The 20,998-nt window shown below is 34.9% G+C and overlaps 1 pseudogene; it reads right to left on the reverse strand.

The window, feature by feature from the left end:
* Positions 1-20,317: 20,317 nt before the first annotated feature.
* LOC125917308 (uncharacterized) lies at positions 20,318-20,416 on the reverse strand (annotated as a pseudogene).
* Between the last annotated feature and the right edge of the window lie 582 nt (positions 20,417-20,998).

Below are 20,998 nucleotides of genomic sequence, written 5' to 3' on the forward strand. Positions count from 1 at the left end.
ATATATATATATATATATATATATATATATATATATATATATATATAATTTATTATCAAGTTGGCTAACACACAGTGTATACAGTGTGCTCTTGGTTTTGGGGGTAGATTCCCATGATTCATCACTTACCAAAAATCCATTTTAAATCGACAGCTTTTTAGTAGGTAACACCAAATTGATTGTTTATGACCCACATCACTTCCCATCCTATTCTCAAAACCCTCACCTTCCTGGGTCCACTGATCATAAACACTTACATCACGATCCTTATCCAATCTTAATCAACCTTCTTCATTTAAAGGTCCACTTTAGATGAGATTTCAAGACCTCATAAGTATCCTGGCTTTGCCCTATACCCCAAGACCCTACAAGAACTCTGTCAACATAATGTTCTTTCTTACCACAGGAAGCAATAATATACTCAGCTCTGACTTATCAATGGGTTATTTTGTGCCAATGTTTGACAATGAAGGGGAAGAACAAAAAGAGAGGTAAGAACTGGTTATTGAAAAATGACTGAGACTCGACCAACTATGGAAGACAGAGAATATTCCAAGAGGGGAAAACAGCTGAGCAAAGACAAGAAGGCTTACAAGTATACCAATCCCAGGCCATTCTAGGGTTTAAACTGCATTGTGTCTGAGGGAACACATTAATCTTCTTCCGGTACAAAAGGACAGCATCTTATAAGCAACTCCTTCCCATGACTGAGGAGTTCTAGCCTGCAGGGGTCAAGGGCCTTTAGGAATAAAGAGTGGCTCCCAGACACCCAGAAGTAAACTGTTTCACCTCTGAGCTGTAGCTTGCTCACCTCCTAGGCTGTCTCCACCATACTGCCTGTCCACCTTTCTTCAATTTTCACTTCACTCCTTTCCAGGAGTTCATCCCAATTTCACGTGGACCAAATCCAAATCTGCTGCATGTACACATCATTTAGCCAGGCATTCTGTCTTCATGACTATCATCATCATCATCATCATCATCATCATCACTATTACCATCATCACCAAGTCTTCAGAATCTAAACTAGGAAAGCCAATCAGTAGAATGTATTTGAGTACCACACATTTAGCTTTCCATAACCAATGATTTATTACTTTTGCCAATATGCACTCCTTCTCAGAGATCTTAATAAAGCCATGAACTGCCTCTTCAGATGAATGTTTTCTTCCCATAAGCCTCAGAGACCTCCACATGGGGAACAGATTTATAGATTGGACCCTGAGCCTGGGGTCTGGTTAATATGGTTGTCAGATCATAGTGGTCTGGCCTGTGCCTTCCCACAAAGGAAGCAGTTTAGGAGACTGGTCCAGGCTACATCCCTGATACTTGAAAAGAAGACATGATATGAATGTATGTACTTTTTATAGGCCACTTTTCCCTGTAACAATTTCCTTTTTGTTTCCCACAATCTGTAACTTCCTGGGAAAGGCAGCTGTACTGCACATAAGGGAAGATTTGATCTCCATAAGCCCAGAGAAGTCCAGTGCTGGTGGGTGGAAAGAATCAGATCTTTGTAGGCAGACAAACATGAGTTCAATCCTGGTCCTAACCCTGTGACTTCAGATGGGTTCCTTAAACTTTCTTTAGTTTACCAAATGTTAAAAGGAAAAAAATTCCTAATACAATAAGGCTGCTGAAAGAGGAAAAGTTCCTGGCACAATACAGGTGCTTATTAAACTTTATTTTCTGCTCTTACCCTCAGTTTTCAGCCTTAAGGCCTGATTCCCATTCACCATGGTAATAAGAGACTTGACCTTTTAAAGCAAGAAATCCATGACTTAATACCCCCAGCAACTGTCTATGATAGGAGACTACATTCATTCCATAACTTCCCCTTTTGCATTCACATGGATAACTGAATATTGCCACTGAACATGTAAAAGGTGTCTTCCAACCTCTCTGGAGGTGGAGATGGCTGAAAAAGTGAGGAGTGGTGGCTAAGTAGTGCCTTCAAGTATAAAAAGTGTAAAACCTCCAAGCGTAAGCCAACCTGTCACTCTCTGTGTTGCCTATAAAGTTGTTATGGCCTGGAGCATGTAAGCCGAGTCTCCTTGGCAGGAATCCCAAAGGCTTTAGCATTCATGACTGCCCAGCATTTCCCAGAGTTCTTGCATGAGCTACAAAGATGTCCCTTAGCTTGCTGTCGAGTGAAAAATATATCATTCCCCTGTCTTTCTCCACTGTCATCTCTTCACATGCTCAGCTAATTTAGTCGGGAAGCAGACTTCTCCAAGAAAAGTCATACTTAAACAGGGCTTACATGCTCCCACAGTTCTCTGCAACCTGCAGAAATTAGGTCTGATTTCAAATCCAGGTGTTCAAAGAGAAGAGGAAGCTGGGTCTGGGAGAATAGATGGAGCTGATTGCCTTGAAAGCTTTCTTGTTAATTTTAGTTTCAGTCTCTGTCCCCAGGTCTTTGGTGCCAACTGGAAAGAGCTCTTTCCATCCAGAGAAAGTGAATATAGTATTTCCCAAAAAACCCTGAACCATTGCCCATACCTCAGATCTCTAGGCTTTCCTAAGGTTATAGTCACCAAAGCTAGGTCTTAAAAGTAACTGCAAGAATACAAACTGCAATGATCAAAGGATGCTCTGGGTACCCCGGAGGCTTCACGAAGACCCACAGCGCCCTCTGCTGGGAACAGGCCTGTCATAGCACCTGAGATGGTTCTGCAGCAATTTGCCCATTGCTTTCTGTGTTCACATATCCGATTCCTCCGCCTCTCAAGCCTTCTTCCCCACCGTTTCTGGGACCCAGCCAGGATTCTGGTGCTTTTCAGCTATTCTCTTATATCCCCCTCAAATGCCAAAATAACCAAATTTTTACAAATAATGCATTTGTAAACGGTTATTTCAAAACATTCACATACTTTTGTGTTGAGTTGACTCAGGCTTTGAGTACATCATATCTTGGAAATTTTTTGGATTGCCAGAAGATGCAAGGAGTAAGAGGAAACTTTCAAGAAAAAAAATATTATAAAGGAGGATTTATTCCAGAGTATTGCTACAGATCTGTCCATTCCATTTTTACCTGGGATACTCTGCCTTAATATTTTCACAAATAATCTAAATGACGAGGGAAAGGTGATGTCAGGTATACAGAAAGAAACCTTCAAAGGTTGTGGTGCCTATTAAAGCAGTGTGCCCATTAAAAAACTATTTCATGGAAAGACAAAACTACCATCCATACCTATAGACAGATACAGCTTAAGTGCTAGAAGTACTAGAAGTAGAGAAATCACTGGAAAATATTGAGTTGTCCCAGTAAAAGAAGACTAGATTGAGAGTCAGAAGACGAGATTTCTAGCTACCATTTTACACATCTTTGAGACTTGTTATTGTCTTCAGTAAGTATTTGAAAACCTACTGTTTTCCAAACACATAATACATCCTAGGACACAACAATGGAGAAGAAAATCTGCCCTTTCAAAATTTGCAGTCTTCTAAGGGCAGAAATTTAATCAAACACTATAGCTTCCTGAGATCAGTGGCATGAAAGGATAAGTACAGGGTGATCTCAAAGAGCATAGCAAAGGAGTTTAACCCAGAGGATCAAGAAAACGGTTGCGAATGAATTTAAAGAATGATCTGAAGGAGTTGATATTTTTTCCAGTTTGATTTTTTTTATTGGGAAAAATATACATAACAAAACATTTATCATGTTAAACATTTTAAAGTTTATAATTCAGTAGTATTAAGTGCACTCACAATGTTGTGAAACCATCACCACTATCCATTTCCAGAACTTTTTCATCATCCCAAACAGAAACTCTGTACCCATTAAAAATTTGATTCCATTCCTCTCTCTCCGACCTCTGGTAATCACAGTTCTACTTTCTGTCTCTATCATGTTGACTACTCTAGATACCTCAGTATTAGTGGAATTATGTAATATTTTTCCTTTTGTGTCTGTCTTATTTCACTTACTTTAATGTTTTTAAGGTTCTTCCTTGTAGCATCTTTCAGAATGTCGTTTATTTTTAATGTTGAGTAATATTCTATTATATGAATATATATTCATTGTGTGAATATATCCATTTCATTTATCCATTCGTATTTGTTTATCCATTCATATATCCATTGTATATCCATTCGGATATTATACATTCATATATCTATTCATATATGTATATCCATTCATATACTGGATTGTTTCTACCTTTGGCTATTGTGAATAATGTAATGAATATTGGTGTACAATTTATCTCTTTGAGCACTTGCTTTCAATCCTTTTGGGTATATAACTAGAAGTGGAATTACTGGATTATATGGTAATTCTGCTTAAATTTTTTAAAGGAATTGTCATACTGTTTCCCACAGTGGCTGCACCATTTTACTGTAATGCAAAAGTGTTCTAATTTCTCCACATCCTCACTAACACTTATTATTTTCCTTTGATTTTTTGTGGTTTGTTTGCTTGCTTTTGTTGTTGTTTTGATAATTGCAATCCTAATGGGCATAAAGTGGTATCTCATTGTGGTTTTGACTTTCATTTTCCTAATGACTAATGATTTTAAGCATTTTTTTATGTTTATTTTTGAGAGAGAGAGACAGAGACAGAGCACAAGCAGGGAAGGGCAGAGAAGGAAACACATTGAATTGATATTAACTTCAATCACATAGGAAAACTCTATTCCTATAAAGTTCTGTTCCCCCTTTTATGTTATTAATGTCACAGATTACATCTTTATACATTTTGTACACAATATTTTTATGCACTTTTTCTTTAAATAGTGTAGAAGATAAAAAGTGGAGTTACAAACCGAATTATAATAATACTGGCTTTTATATGTGTCTTTCTATTTACCTTTATGCATTTTATCCTTCTTTTTCAGAATAGTTTTAGCTATGACAATTCCTTTGTCTTTCCATACCAATTCTAGAATACTAATGTCTGTATCTACAAAAATGCTTACTGAAGTTTTGATAGGAATTGCATTAAGCCTGTATATCAACTTGAGGAGAATTGACATTTTTACTATGTTGAGTCTTCCAATTCATGAACATAGAGTCTCTCCATTTGTTTAGATCTTCTTTGATTTTTTTCAGTATTGTGTAGCTCTCACATACAAGTCCTGCACATGTTTTGTTATATTTACACATAAGCATTTCATTTTTTGAGCAATTATAAATAGTGCTGTATTTTTTTAATTCCAGTGTTCATTGTTCGTGTATCAAAATTACAATTGATTTTGTCCTTCTGGAAGTTCCTTTTTTTAAATATTCCATAAACTTACTTTCTATGGAAAAAAATTACATTATCTGTAAATGGAAACAGATTTATTTCTTCCTTCATGACCTTTATATCTTTTATTTCCTTTTTTTGTTTTATTGACCTGACTACAATGTCCAGCACTGGGGTGAATAAGAGTAGTGGGAGAAGCCATCTTTAGCTTATTCCTATTCTTGGGAGAAAGCATTCAGTCTTTCACTATTATGTACATATCAGCTGTAAGGCTTTTTGTAGATATTCTTTATCAAGTTAAGGAAAATTTCCTCTATTCCTATTTTTTGATAATTTTAATCAGAAATGTATATTGAAGTTTTTCAAATGATTTTTCTGTATCAATTAATATTATTATGTGATTTTTCTTAAACTTGGTAATATGGTGGATTACATTGATTGATTTCAAATATTGAACCAGCTTGCATTTCCAGAATAAAACCAACCTAGACATGGTAAATAATTTTTAAAATATATTTCTAAATTCTATTGTAAATATTTTATAAAATATTTTGTATCCACATTTATGACAGATAATTGGTCTGTAGGATTTTCTTTTTTAACTATTTTCTGGTTTTGTATCAGAGTAATACTAGTTACATAACATAAATTTTTATTTTCTCCTCTTTTCTTTTTTTTTTTTTAGCGTTTATTCATTTTTTGATAGACAGAGACAGAGCGTGAGTGGGGGAGGGGCAGAGAGAGAGGGAGACACAGAATCTGAAGCAGGCTCCAGGCTCTGAGCTGTCAGCACAGACCCTGACACGGGGCTCCAACTCATGGACAGTGAGATCATGACCTGAGTCGAAGTCAGACGCCCAACTGACTGAGCCACCCAGGCGCCCCTCCTCCTTTATTTTCTAAGTGAGATTACATAAGTTTGATATTAAATTTTTCTTTAAATGTTTGTTAAAATTCTCTAGTGAAGTATTCTGAACCTGGAGATTTCTTTTGGGGGGAATTTTTAAATTATGAACTCAATTTACCTAACAGTTATGAGGCTACTTATATAATTTATTTCGTATTGGGTGAATTGTGATAATTTGTGGTTTTCCAGGAAATGGTTAATTTCCATAAAATCACATCTGTAAATATAGAGTTGTTTGTGTCATTCCCATATGTCTCTTTTGTTATCTGCAGAGTCTATCATGATATCCCTGTTTCATTCCTAATATTGATCAGTTGTCCCTCTTTTTTTTTCTTTACCAGTTTTGCTAAGGGGTTGGTACACTTTTTATTAAGTTTTTTTTTATTTTAATTCCAGTATAGTTAACATACAGTGTTACATTAGCTTCAGGTGTATAATATAGTTGTTCAGAAATTCTGTCCGTTACTCAATGCTCCGTTACAAGTGCACTTCTTAATCCCCATCACCTATTGCACCCATTCCCCACACCGATCTCCCCATCCAGCTCTTTGTTTCATTGATTTTTCCATTGTTTTTCCCATTTTCAATTTCCTACTTATCGCTTCTTATTATTGCTTCCTTCCTTCCACTTGCTTTGGGTTCATGTTCTTCTTTTTCTACATTTTAAAGGTGGGAGCATATAGAATTGATTTGATACTTTTTTTCATGTCTAATGTATGAACTTAGTGCCACAAATTTCTCTTTCACCAATGCTTTAGTTGTTTCCCACAAACTTTGATTTGTTGTATTTTCATGTTTATTCAGTCCAATGTCTACTTTGATTTCTCTTGAGGCTTTAGATTTGACCCATAGATTTTAGTTAATTGTTTTGTGGGTTTCCAAGTGTTTAGAGATTTTTCTGTTATCTTTCTGGTTTTGATTTCTAGTTTTACTTGCTTGTAGTCAGAGAACACACTCTGTATGATTTTAACATTTTGAAACTTGTCTAAGTTTGTTTTATGACCCAGGATATTGTCTACCTTGGTATGAGTTCCATGGACACTTGATAAAAATACTTAAGATACTTATATGCTCCTTTTGTGTAGAGTGTTTTATAAATGTTGATTAGATCCTCTTTGTTGATGGTGGATTTGTGTTCTTCTGTATCATTTTTTATTTTCTTTCTAATTATTCTATCAATTGTTGGGAGAGGGGTTAAAGTTCCAACTGTAACTGGATTGATCTATTTCTTGTTTTAATTACATCAGTTTTGCTTCACATATTTTACTGCTTTGTTATCTGGTACATGCACACTTGGCATTGCCCCTCTTGTCCTTATATGATGTCCCTCTTTGTCTCTGTTAATTTTCTGCATTGTAATGTCTACTGTATCTGATATTGATATATCCACTCCTGTTTTCCTTTGACTAGTGTTTGCATAATTTTATGTATTCTCATCTTGTTATTTTTAACCTACATAGAAAATGTGAGTTTTTTGTACTGAATAGATCATTGGATCATGTTTTTTTTTAACTCACTCTTCTAATCTCTGTCTTTTAATTTGTGTATTTAGAACTTTTAACAGTTTAATGTAATTATTGATATGTTAGTGCTTACATGTAATGTTTTAATTTTATTGTGTGTTTGCTTGGTAGAAAATGCTGGTTGACAATTCTGAAACACGTTGTGCCACTTCTTTCTGTGCTACATAGCTTCTAATGAAAAATCCACTGTCATTTGAAGCAGTTTTTCCCCTATAGCTAAAGAATCATTTTTCTCTGACTGCTTTCAAGATTTTCTCCTATGACTTTAGTTTTCTAATTATAATGTTCTTGACATAGATTTTTTTTTTTTTTGGTTTATCTTGTTTTGGATTCACTCAGCTTCTCAAATTGGTAAATTTATGTCTCTTGCCAAGTTTTCAGCCATTATTTCTTTGAGTACGTTTTTAATCCTGCCCTCTTTATTCTTTCTTTCTGGAAATTCAATGATATGAAACTTAGATTTTTTTTGTCATATCTCCAAATGTCCCTGAGTGTTCTGTTTATTTATTTCCAATCTATTTCTTGCTGTTGTTCAGACTGGGTGATTTCATTATTCTCTCACCAAGTTAACTGATTCTATCCTTTGTCTCTTCTATTATGCTGTTGAGTCCATCCATTGCAGTTTTTATTTTGGCTATTATATTTTTCATTTCCAAAATTCCCATTGGTCCTTTATATCTTCTATTCCTTTGCTGTGCCTATTTTTTCTGAAGTTCTCTATATGTTCATTTGTTTCATGTATGTTCATAATTCCTCACTGAAGCATTTATAGCATAACTGCCTTAAAATTTTTGTCAGATAATTCTAATGTGTCTATTGTTTTTGTGTTGCCATATATTGATTACTTTTTTTGCGTACTTTGAGTTCTTCCTGGTTCTTGGTATGACAAATGATTTTTTAAATTTATTTATTTATTTTAAGAGATAGGGACCATGCACATGCACATGCACACACACAAGTGGGGAAGGGGCAGAGAGACAGGGAGAGAGAGAGAATTTCAAGTAGGCTCCACACTCTCAGTGCAGAACCCAACACGGGATTTGAACCCACAAACTGTGAGATCATGACTGGAGCTGAAACCAAGAGTCAGTTGCTTAACCGACTAAGCCACCCAGGTGCCCCCCCGCCTTTTTTTTTTTTAAGACAAACGATTTCTTTATTGAAATTTGGACATACTTGCATTATGTTATAAAAATGGATCTTAGTTAACCTTTCCATTTTATCTGTTTTTCTCTGATACTTCTCCAATAAGAGAAAGGATATGTGCCACCTTGTCACAGCCAGTTAGAGGTAGGCATCCAGGTTATCCAGTTGGCCTTCATTAGTACTTGAGATAGAAACGCTTTCCATTACTGCTGGGCAGGGGTGGTAGTTTGCACTCTTTATGCAGTAGTCATTGATAATTATAATGGTAGTAGCCTCATTGCCAGTAAGTGGTAATAAAAGTCTTGACTCTCTACTGGGCTTCCATGATGCTATGCCAGTGAGAAGGGGAGAGGTATCACATTACTGCCCAGTGGGTGTGGAAATCCAGGCTCCTCACATAATCTCCACTGACATCATCATGAGGATGCCTTGTTACTAGCCAGTAAGTATGGAAGTCTCCTCACCTTAATTGATGTTTCCCAACATAATCTTAGTGGGGTTATTGAAGTGTCTTATTAGTCTTCCAAAGATGGAAGTTTATGCTCCTCACTTGGCCTTTACTGGTAAGGATGGGAGTAGGCCACAGCTTCTTCTGTAGTGTTTGGCTACAGTAAAAGTTATTATATAAAAGTTTTAGATCTTGCTAGACTCCTCTGTCCTGATCTTTTATTTACCCTGTCCCTATTTCCTTTTCTGCATTACTGGTTTCTTCAGCAACAAGCCTTGGATATAGAAGACAAAAGGGAAATCTAGGGAATCCACCAGCATACCATTTCTCACGCCCCAAGTACCTAAGCAAGTCAGCATCTTTCTCTTCACTCTTCAGAGTCTTATGTATGTTTTATGTACATTATTTTAGGATTTTAGTTATATTTAATGAAAGTAATCAGGAAAAGTATGAAGCTATTTTAAAATGTTTGAAACAAAGTGTAACAAGAATGGGGTTGATGTGTAAAGTTTCAGGAATCTCAGATAAGGCAAAAAAAATTAATTGGTATTTGTTGGGTGTTCCTAAAGTGTCAGTTTTCTGTGCTCTCAAGATTTGCATTAAATAATAGGCAATGTTTTGTTTTCCTTTTAAGGAAGTATGGCTTAATATGGGAGACTAAGAGGACAAAAATGTCATCATTTCACCTTTGGCTCAATGAAACTACAGTTACCCACTTACTCAGGGGTCATATATTGTTATAAGTTACAACAAGTGACCAGCAGTGGAGAATTAACTTGATACCAAGACTTCTTACAGAAATCCTGTTATCTCTTTACCCCTAAGTCTTCCTCCAATTGGCACTCCTCCTGTCCTAGGATTGGAAAGGGATAGAGCCAACTCTCCTTTCTCATTAACTGCTGAATGGGAAAATCATTCCTAGGGACAGAATAATATAGGAAATAGAGTTACCTACATCTAAATTACATCCTTAGGTACCAATCTTCTTCACCACGTGAGCATTGTCTTCTTTGGCAATGCTGTGCTTAGAGAATGAGGTAAGGTAAGAGGGGGAGATTTGTGAGGAACAGATAGAATTGTGTTATTATGCAGAAAACAGGAATCTAGAAATTGACTTAAGGGATCCAGAAAATGTAGTCAAGTCAATTTGGCAACAAAACAAAACAAAACGAAAGTCAGTGGCTCACATCAATACAACCAACATATTCTCCACCAAATTTCCACCCCTACTGTCACCTAGATTAATAGAATGAGGTTTCTCTTCACAAATAACCCTCCAACTTATTGTCACTTCCAAAGCTTTTCTTTTCTTAGAGACTACACTTAGTGTTGTTCATTCTAACTGTATTCCCCCTTTAAAAAGTGCTTAAGATCAAAGAAAAATAGAACAATAAATACCAAACAAAAGGCAAGGTAAAAACCATACTCAGAAAAAATATATAACATTTAATGCCTTTATTATTGAAAAAAATTAAAAATGAAAGGAACTTAGTAGTTCTTTTAAATTAGGAAAATACAACAAAACTGTAGAAGAGAAAGCAGAGATTTAATAAAGGGCAGAAATCTATAAAATTTAAACATTTAATTTCATAATGTGATATACTCCACATGACAAACTTGAAAATACTGGATAATATATATAAATGTTTTATGTGTTTGACTGAGCTGGCATGAAATAAAGATTTGAAACATGAACAGAGCAATGAACAAGCTTGATATGATAGACATATAGAGAATAACGTTAGGAGGTGAAACACACCTGACATGTCATTTCATGTGGTGGGAATGTCATCGGAGTAACACTTTTGACTTCTCTCTAATTCTAATTCAACACACTCTTCTCTAAGGGATTAATCTGACTGTTCAGTTTAGAAAGAAAAAAGTATATAACATACAAATTCTAGACCCTTCCTCTTCAATTTCTCTTAAAACCAAGCTTCCAACAGGGACCATATAGTCTGCTTTGCTACTCTATGCCATAATTTGATCATTATAGCCACCACCATTATCAGAGAGGTGTGTGTGACCAGCATTCCCTATGACCATATGGGTAATTCTGTCTAAATCTGAGGTTTAGTGTTAAAACACTTACTTTCCCATGAATATCAGCCATATCCTCTAACATTAGCTTGATCATTATAGAAGCGATAGTTTAGATTCCATCTGTCAACTTTTTATTTTACGTTTTGATTGCTACCAGAACTCTTATGGAGAAGACAGGTGTATTATTGTTGGCTGACCTCTGAAGTCCAACAATAACTTGAAGAGGCACATTGTATTTAAATTCACATGGGACACTTATGAAAATGCATAACATACTAGGCACTAAAGCAAGTCTCAAAAAACTTCAAGGAATTGGTACATACACAATACATTTTTCTTTGATTAAAAAGTCGCTTAATGGAAATCAATAAATAAAGGGAAGTAATTTTTTTTTAAATAATTTTTAGGGACACCTGGGTGGTTCAGTCAGTTAAGCGTCCAACCCTTGATTTTGGCTCAGGTCATGATCTCTCAGTTTGTGAGATTGAAACCCACGTCTGGCTCTGCACTGACAGCAGGGAACCTGCTTGAGATTCTGTCTGTCTGTCTCTCTCTCTCTCCTCCCTCTGTCTCTCCCCCACTCATGTGCACACCACATGCGTGCACTCCCTCTCAAAATAAATAAATAAACTTACAAAAACTAATTTTGTAAATTATAAAATAAAGCATTCATAATTAAAAGATCAGAGGGGATTAAAACAGAACTTGGAAAATATTTTAGATTAAAGGATAACAATAATACTTCATATCAAACCTTATGGGATACAGTTAAAGTGGCACTTACAATAAATTTCTGACCGTAAATCTTTATATAAGAAAAGAACAAAGGACAAAAAGATGAAACAAGCACTAAGAAGTTATGGAGCACCTGGGTGGCTCAAGTCGGTTGAGCGTCAGACTTCAGCTCAGGTCATGATCTCACAGCTCCTGAGTTTAAGCCCGGCGTCGGGCTCTGTGCTGACAGCTCAGAGCCTGGAGCCTGCTTAGGATTCTGTGTCTCCCTCTCTTCCTCTAGCCCATTCACATTCTGTCTCTGTCTCTCTCAAAAATAAATAAACATTAAAAAAATTTAAAAAAGAAATAAGCACTAAGAAGTTTAAAAAAGAACATCAGAATAAATATGAAACAAGTCGAAGACAGTAACTTGAAAGCAAACATCAATGAAATAGAAAAAAAGATTATGAAGAACTGGTAAAGCTGAATCCATTACAAAAAAAAAAAAACAGTGGCTTTCCTCAAAAACTTAAAAATTGAACTACCACTTGATCCAACAATCCCACTCTTGGATATATATCCAAAAGAATTGAAGTTAGTATCTTGAAGGGATATATGCACATCCATGCACATTGCAGCTTTATTCACACTAGCCAAGGTATGGAAGCCACATAAGTGCCTGTCAATGGATGAATGGATAGTGAAGATGTGTTATATATGTATTCAGCAATGAGAAAAAAGGAAATCCTGCCATGTATGGCAACATGGATAAACTTTGAAGCTATTATGCTGAGATATTCACACAGAGAATGACAAATATAGTACATCACTTATAGGTTGAATCTTTAAAAAACCTGAACTTGTAAAAAACAAAGTAGAATGGTGGTTAGGAGAGACTGGAGGGTAAGGGAATTGGGAGAGATATTTAAGGGTACAAACTTACAACTAGTAGATAAGTTCTGGAAATCTAATGAACAACATAGTGATTATATTTCACAACACTATATTATAAGCTTCAGAGTTGCTAAGAAACTAGATTCTAACTGTCCTTGACATAAAAAATAAATGATAGATATGTGTCACAATAAAGGTGTTAGCTAACATTACTGTAATCATATTACAATATATAAATATACTAAGCCAACATGCTGTACACCTTAAACTTACACGATGTTATATGTCAATTATATCTCAATTTTTTAATTAAGATAATTAATATAAGCAAAGCCAAAAAGACACCTAAGAAAAGACCAATAAAATTCAGACATTTGTAACAAGATGACAAGAGAGAGAGAGCACCACAAGCACTACCAACAACAAAATAAAATGTCTGAAATATTAAGTATCGTTAGCTAAGGTTTTTTCTAAAACCTGACAGGGTTGGTACAAAAAAGACAAACCATAAGCAAATATTAATAATTGATCATGATTTAAAATCCTTAAGCAGATATTAGCAAACCAAATCAAGTATTGTTAATAGCAATATAGTAATGGCCACTCATAGAAAGTGAAAGACAAAACCAGGAGGAAATTAAGAGGATTAGACTTTTGAAAGAAGGAAAGTGCAGTTGGAGAGATTCAAGTTTATATGGTGTGTCACTCAAGTTCTCCAAAGAAATAGTACCTATAGGAGATATATCATCTATCTATCTATATCTATCTATCTATATATATAGATATAGATATATAGATATATTCATATATACAAATATACACATTTGTGTATAAATCCTTGCATAAATATATAAATATAAATGTGTGTGTGTGTGTGTGTGTGTGTGTGTGTGTGTAGAGAGAAAGAAAGACAGAGACAGATGTATTTCCACTGGCTCACACGATCGTGGAGCCTGGCAAATCTGAAATCTGGATATCCACATGCAGAAGAATGAAACTGTACCCTTAGCTTATACCACTCACAAATATCACCCAAAATGGATGAAGGACTTGAACTTAAGACCTGAAACTGTAAAACTCCTAGAAGAAACATAGGGGAAAGACTTGTTGGCATTGATATCAGCAATGATTTTTTAGATTTTACACAAAAAACAATGAAACAAAAGCAAAAATAAATAATCGGGAGTACATCAAACTAAAAAGATTATCCACAGCAAAGGAAAACATCAACAAAATAAAAAGCTTACTTATGGAACTGGAAAAAAATGTTTGCAAACCATGTATCTAATAGGGGGTTAATACTCAAAATATACAAGGAACTCATACAACTGAATACCAACAACAACAACGACAACAACCTAAATAAATAAATAAATAAATAACTCAATTTAAAAAATGGACAAACTACCTGAACATACATTTTTTTTCGAAGAAGACACATAAATCACCAACAAATATAGGAAAAGGTGCTCAATATCACTCATCATCAGGAAAATGCAAATTAAAACCACAATGAGATACCACCTCATACTTGTTAGGATATTTATTATCAAAAAGACAAGAGATAGCAAATGCTAGCAAGGATATACAGAACCGTGAGTCCTTTTACTCTATTGGTGGGAATGCAAACTGGTGCAACCACTATAGAAAACAGTCTGGAGGTTCCTCAAGAAATTAGAAAGAGGAACTACCACATGATCCAGCAATGTCACTTCTGGATATATATCCAAAGGAAACAAAATCTTTATCTTGAAGACATATCTGTATTCTAATGTTCACTTCAGCATTATTTATAATAGCAAAGGTATGGAAACAATCTAAGTATCTATTGGCAGATAGATAAAAATATAACACACACACACACACACACACACACACACACTGGAATGTTCTTCAGCCTTTAAAAAAGGAGATCCTGCCATTTGTGACAACATGGATGAAACCAGAAGGAAATTGTGCTAAATGAAATGAGGCACAAAGAAAGACAAATACTGCATAATGTCACGTATATGTGAAAACTTTTTAAAAAACACATTGAGCTAATACAAACATAAAGTAGAACAGTGGTTGTCAGGGACTAGGGGAGTGTTGGAAATAGAGAGAGGTTGGTAAAAGTACAAACGTTGACTTATAAGGTGAATAAGGTCTGAGGATCAGATGAGTAACATGGTTACTATAGCTGATAAATATTATACAATTGAAATTTTCTGAGAGAGTAGCACTAAAAGTAATCTCGCTCCCTCTTAAAAAAACAAAGGTAAATATGTGAGGTGTTAATTAGCTTGATGGTGTGGGAAGCCTTTCACAATGTGTACATATAAGAAATCATCACACTGTACAGCTTAAATATACTACAACTTCTGTCAATTATACTTCAAAACATGGAAAAAGGCAGTGGCAATGCACAGCATAACACAAATGGAAGTAAAAAGTATGACAAAAATATAGCACAAATGACTGGGTGGAAAGTAAGAATACTTAAGAATCTTAATCTATAAAGTGCTATAATATTATTTTAAGGTAGACTGTGAAAAGGTAAAGATATATATTATAAACTATACAACAATCACTTAAAATATAAAACACAAAGAGGTTTTTGTCATCTGATATGTTAAAAAAGAGGTAAAATGAAATTTTAAAAATGCTCAATCCAAAAGGAGGTAGAATAAGAGAGGGGAGGATAGGAAATGAGTGAATAACACATGGGATAAACAGAATACAAACAAGTTGGATGATTTAACCTTGACTCTACAAATACTTAGATCAAACATTAAGAGTGTAAACCATGGGTCAGCAAACTATGCTAAATATGGCCCATTGTGATTTTTTATTAATAAAATTTTATTGGAACACAGCCTTGCCCATTCATTTATGTGTGGTCTATGCAGCTTTCATGCTTTAACAGCAGAGTTTAGCAATTTCAACAGAGACAATATGATCCAAAAGCCTAAAATATTACCATCTGGCCATTTTGGAAATGGTTTGTAGACCCTTAGTCTATAAACTACAATTTAAAGTCAGAGATTCTCAAATTGGACTTAAGAAAAATAGCTAAACGTGGGGTGCCTGGGTGGCTCAGTTGGTTAAGCATCCAAATTCAGCTGGGATCATGATCTCTCAGTTCATGGGTTCAAGCCCCATGTCGGGCTCTGTGCTGACAGTTCGGAGCCTGGAGCCTGCTTCGGATTCTGTGTCTCCCTCTCTCTCTGCCTCTCCCCCACTCACACTCCATCTCTCTCTCTGTCTCTCAAAAATAAATAAACTTTAAAAAAAATTTAAAAATAAAAATAGCTAAATGTGATCTGCAAGAAACGCACCTTAAATACAAAGGCATTGGTAAATTATAAGTGGAAGACAGAAACAGTGATGCCAATAAACATTAACTATATGCAAGCTGGAATGGCTAAGATAATATCAGACGAGGAGACTTCATAAAAAATATTATCACCAGAGATAAAAAAGGAACATTTCCTAAGGATAAATTTGTCAATTCATTAAAAAATAACAAATGTAAATGTGTATGCATCTGACATGCAAAATATGAAGCAAAAACATACTAGGACTGAAGTGAGAAATGGACAAACCTACAATTATAATGGGAGATTTCAACACTCCTCAATCAGTAATTGATAGACAAGATAGATAGAAAATTAGCAAACATAAATACTTGAACTGTACTATCAACAAATTTGACATACTTGATATTAATGAATATTTTACCCCCAAACAGCAGAATACATATTCAAGTGTTGGCAGAACATTCACCAGTATGAGATCCAATCTTCATAGTTATCAATGGCAGAGATCTATAGTTCCAAAGGATCTTTGGAGTTTACAGCCCCCAAGACTGATTTCTTTTTTCTTTTTCTAGAAGTTATAGTTTCCATTGTATAACACGAGAGGAAACCAAAAGCCTAACTGGTGGTCTGTTGTACCCACTATCATTTGTCTAAAAGTGACTCTTCCTGGGGCGCCTGGGTGGCACAGTCGGTTAAGCGTCCGACTTCAGCTCAGGTCACGATCTCGCGGTCTGTGAGTTCGAGCCCCGCGTCGGGCTCTGGGCTGATGGCTCAGAGCCTGGAGCCTGCTTCCGATTCTGTGTCTCCTTCTCTCTCTGCCCCTCCCCCCTTCATTCTCTGTCTCAAAAATAAATAAAAACGTTAAAAAAATTTAAAAAAAAAAGTTACTCTTCCCCTTGACTTTTATAAGGGTTCATAACATAAGCATATAAGACATAGTAATTATATACTCAGCACTGAGAGCAATAAAAGTGGTACACAACAGTAGTCCAAAAAGCCCACCACATGGTCACAGCACCTTCTGTAGTAAGCAGAAAACAAAACAGTATCTCTTTCTCTCTCTTCTCTTAACTCCATCAGAGAGTGAGAAGCAATCATGATATGGTCACTTGACCTCCTTGTCTATGTGACCAGCTACAAAAAACACTCAGTTTAGGGAACAAGTAAGACCTACAGTTTAGCCTGCTCAGCAGAAAGTTCAGGGATGCTCAAGGTCCATGGTAGTCTGCCTGTCCCAATGCATAGTAATAAAATAGGTAGGCATTGATATCAAAACAGATGGACAAATAGTTCAATGAAACAAAACAGTGGACTCAGAGAAAAACCATGTATAGGTTAGAATTTAATATATGACAAATATGGAAATAAAGCACCACAAATCAGAAGTGGAAGAATAGGTTATTTTGTATATGATGCTAAGAAGGAAAATTAGATCCCTAAATAACATAATGCATAAAAGTAGAATCCAGACATATTAATGAAAGATAAAATAGAAAATCAATAAAATAAAATGTCAGAATATATATTTGTGATTTAAATGTAGGGAAGAATTGTCTTTAAAATACTTGAGAAGCACAAACCCTCAGGCTAAAATTAGTTGAATATACCTATATAAAAATTAAATATTTTTGTTTAGGAAGAATAGTGTGTATAGAGTTCATAGAGAAGTGATAGACTTTAAGAAAAAAACTTGCAATATTCAAAACTGACAATGTAAAAATGTACAAGGAATTCCTTTAAGTCCACAAAAGATAGATAACCCAAGAGAAAAAAAAAGTGGGCACACATATGAATGGCAATTAAAATGAAATACACCCCCAAAGCAATAAGCAAATCAAAAGATATTCAAGCTCAGTAGTAATCATAGAAGTAAATGAAAACAATCATGAAATATCATCTTATCCCTTTTAATTTGCTTAAAATGTAAAACTAGGCAATACCACTTATTGGTTGTATGTAAGAATAAAGGAACTCACTGCACTCCCAGTGGGTGAAGAATGGGGGAACACTTCTAAGCTATCTCTCAGAATTTTGTCAAATCACATCTACACACCCTCTATGACCCAGGAGTTACACTCCTAGGTATGTAGCCTAAAGAAATTCTCCCATTGATCCACAAATGACATACATAAAACTGCCCATTGTTACCTTGCTTATTGTGATACAGATTCAGAGCAATCTGGGTGCCCATCCCTGACTGGATAGTAGACATATTAATTTTGGTCGATACACATGCAGTCTTATGCAACTTTTACAAAAAATGGACTAGATGTTCACAGAGTGCTATGGCTGGTACTCCAGTGCTAAGTAAAAGAAATAAAATGACATCTGTGATTTACCATGATTTCCAAAAATTAATAACACAGGGACACACAAAAAAAGCGTATTTTGTAAGACTACATAGAATCAAAGAATACATATAAAATGTATTACAATGTTTGCCAATGTTGAATGAGGAGAATGAAAATTTAAAATGGGGACAAATAGGAATGGAGACAGGGGTCGAGAGGGGGAGAGTAAATAGGTATTAGTAAATTAGTAAATTAGTTCTTTCTCTCTTGAAATAGTTCAAAATGACCTCAAATGGAGGTAACAACATAAGGTAAAGCACAAAGGCAGGAATGCATAAGTCTGAAAAAACAAAGAGAAATAACCCAATCTGAATAGAACAGAGTGTTTCAATAGGGGTAACTGAAGAGAAGCTTGGAAAGGTATGTTGGTAGGCTGAAATTGGATGATTTTTATTTATTTTGATCTAAAAACTAAGATATAAACTTTACTAATATTTCATATATGGATTGACCCTGGGACTCTAGCTCATAATTAAAGACATTTGGGTTCCATATGGAAGAAAAATTCTGAAAAGAGCCAAATTTTCTGTCATTTCTCCTAAAATCTTTCCTAAATGTCTTCTGTTTCAGTGTAGCTAACATCTATGGGCACTTCCTATGGCTCTGTGATGTCATTTCCTTTTGTAGCTATTAGTTCCCTTCAGTGTTTGTACTTTACTCAACCCAGGCTGTCTGATAACAGATGTGATTTCCAGCTGTGTCTATATACCAACCACAGCGGGTTCATTAATAACAATTATTAAGTACTTTATGTTATAAATCGAGCCTGTGGCAATAGAGAAAACATCCAGTCATTTGTTTTATGGCCTCTTGTCAGAGCTAACTATAAATTCCCATTATCTCAACATTATCAGCACTACAAAATGAATCTAAGCATGAGTCATAAATAAAACTACCAAACAGCTCAATCATTCTGCAAAGAACAGAGCATAAATTAACAGTTGACGATGTAATGTTATATATGAACTTAAGTAATAGCTCAGGCCTTCTTGTCAGCTAATTATGTAAATTATCATTTTTAAGACTTAGATTTGTATTTGCATGGCCGGTGCATTCATTTATTCATACAATTAGAGTTCAATAAATATGTAGTCCATACATCGCCCTCCCATAACCCAAGAGTTCCTGCTAATGATATATGAAGTACAGTGAAAATGAAGAGAGAGAAGTTTCAACTGAGAGAATGTCTCTTAGGACTAGAGAGTGCAGGGGGAAAAAATCACATTTTCCCTGAATATTACATTTCACAGGATAAATCATTAAATTTAAGAAAATTAATAGACAAAGAGTCATGAACTATATGCATTATTGTTTCCTACATGGAAGTCTGTATGGATTTTCAGTCAATCATAAAAATATTCATTTAGTTATCTCTCTGCATTGGGTCCAAGTCATCTTCAATGATGAAGACAGAACAGAACAATAAACTGAACACATGAATTTAATTTTTTAAGAGAGAAATAGCTAGTAACATGTGAAAAATGTTGAAACTCACTAATAACCAAGACATACAAATTAAAATTATGAGGTATTATTTTTCATGTTTTAAAGGCTAATTCCCAGTGGGAGGGAGAAGGCAGTAAAAAAGGAAATTAAATCAATTACTAAAAGGCATACAAAGGGGTTCAAATCTGAAAGGCCATTTGTCAGTATCTACCAAGCGCTCTAAAAGTGTCCATCACTTTTTTTTTTAATTCAGGTATAATTGACATGCAACATTACACTAGTTTCAGGTATATAATATAATGAGTTGATACTTGTATGTATTGCGAAATGATCACAATGATGAATCTAGCTAACATGTAAAAATATGGAATGCTTCGTGAATTTGTGTGTCATCCTGGCACAGGGGCCATGCTGATCTTCTCTGTTTATGTGCTACCAAAGCGAGCACAAGTGTTCGTTACTTTTGATCAGAAATTCTAACTCTGGAAAATGTATCAGTTACAGATTTAGTACATGAGTGTTACTGATACCGAACTTATAATGGCAGATAAAAAAGAAATATCAAACAATAAGGTTCATTAGAAGAATGGGAAAATAGCTCAAGTAATGTCTAAAGAAAAAGCTAAAGAGTTCATGGTACACCTATATAATGGACTACTGTGTTCTATCCAAAAGTATTTTGATATTATTTAATAGTAAAGTGTTCACAGAACACTTTTATATGTCATAAAATGTTATGTATAGTATAATTTTAATTATTAATCATACTATGAAGTTTGTATACACATATATACATGCACCAATATACAAGGCTAGAAGAAATACCCTAAAATATTAAGTTTTTTTTCACATGATGGAACTGTGAATACTTTTTATAATGTAAATTTTCTATATTTTCTGAAGTCTGTCTCAGTGAGAGAAATAATATACAACAAATCTGGCGAGTAAGAGTTTCAACTCATATTTTTTCAGGACTTCCACAACCTGTAACCAATAGGCTCATCCAATCTTGCCTTTCACAAAGTTCAACATAAAACTG

The sequence above is a fragment of the Panthera uncia genome, chromosome D1 (assembly GCF_023721935.1).
Source record: "Panthera uncia isolate 11264 chromosome D1, Puncia_PCG_1.0, whole genome shotgun sequence".
Lineage (NCBI taxonomy): Eukaryota > Metazoa > Chordata > Mammalia > Carnivora > Felidae > Panthera > Panthera uncia.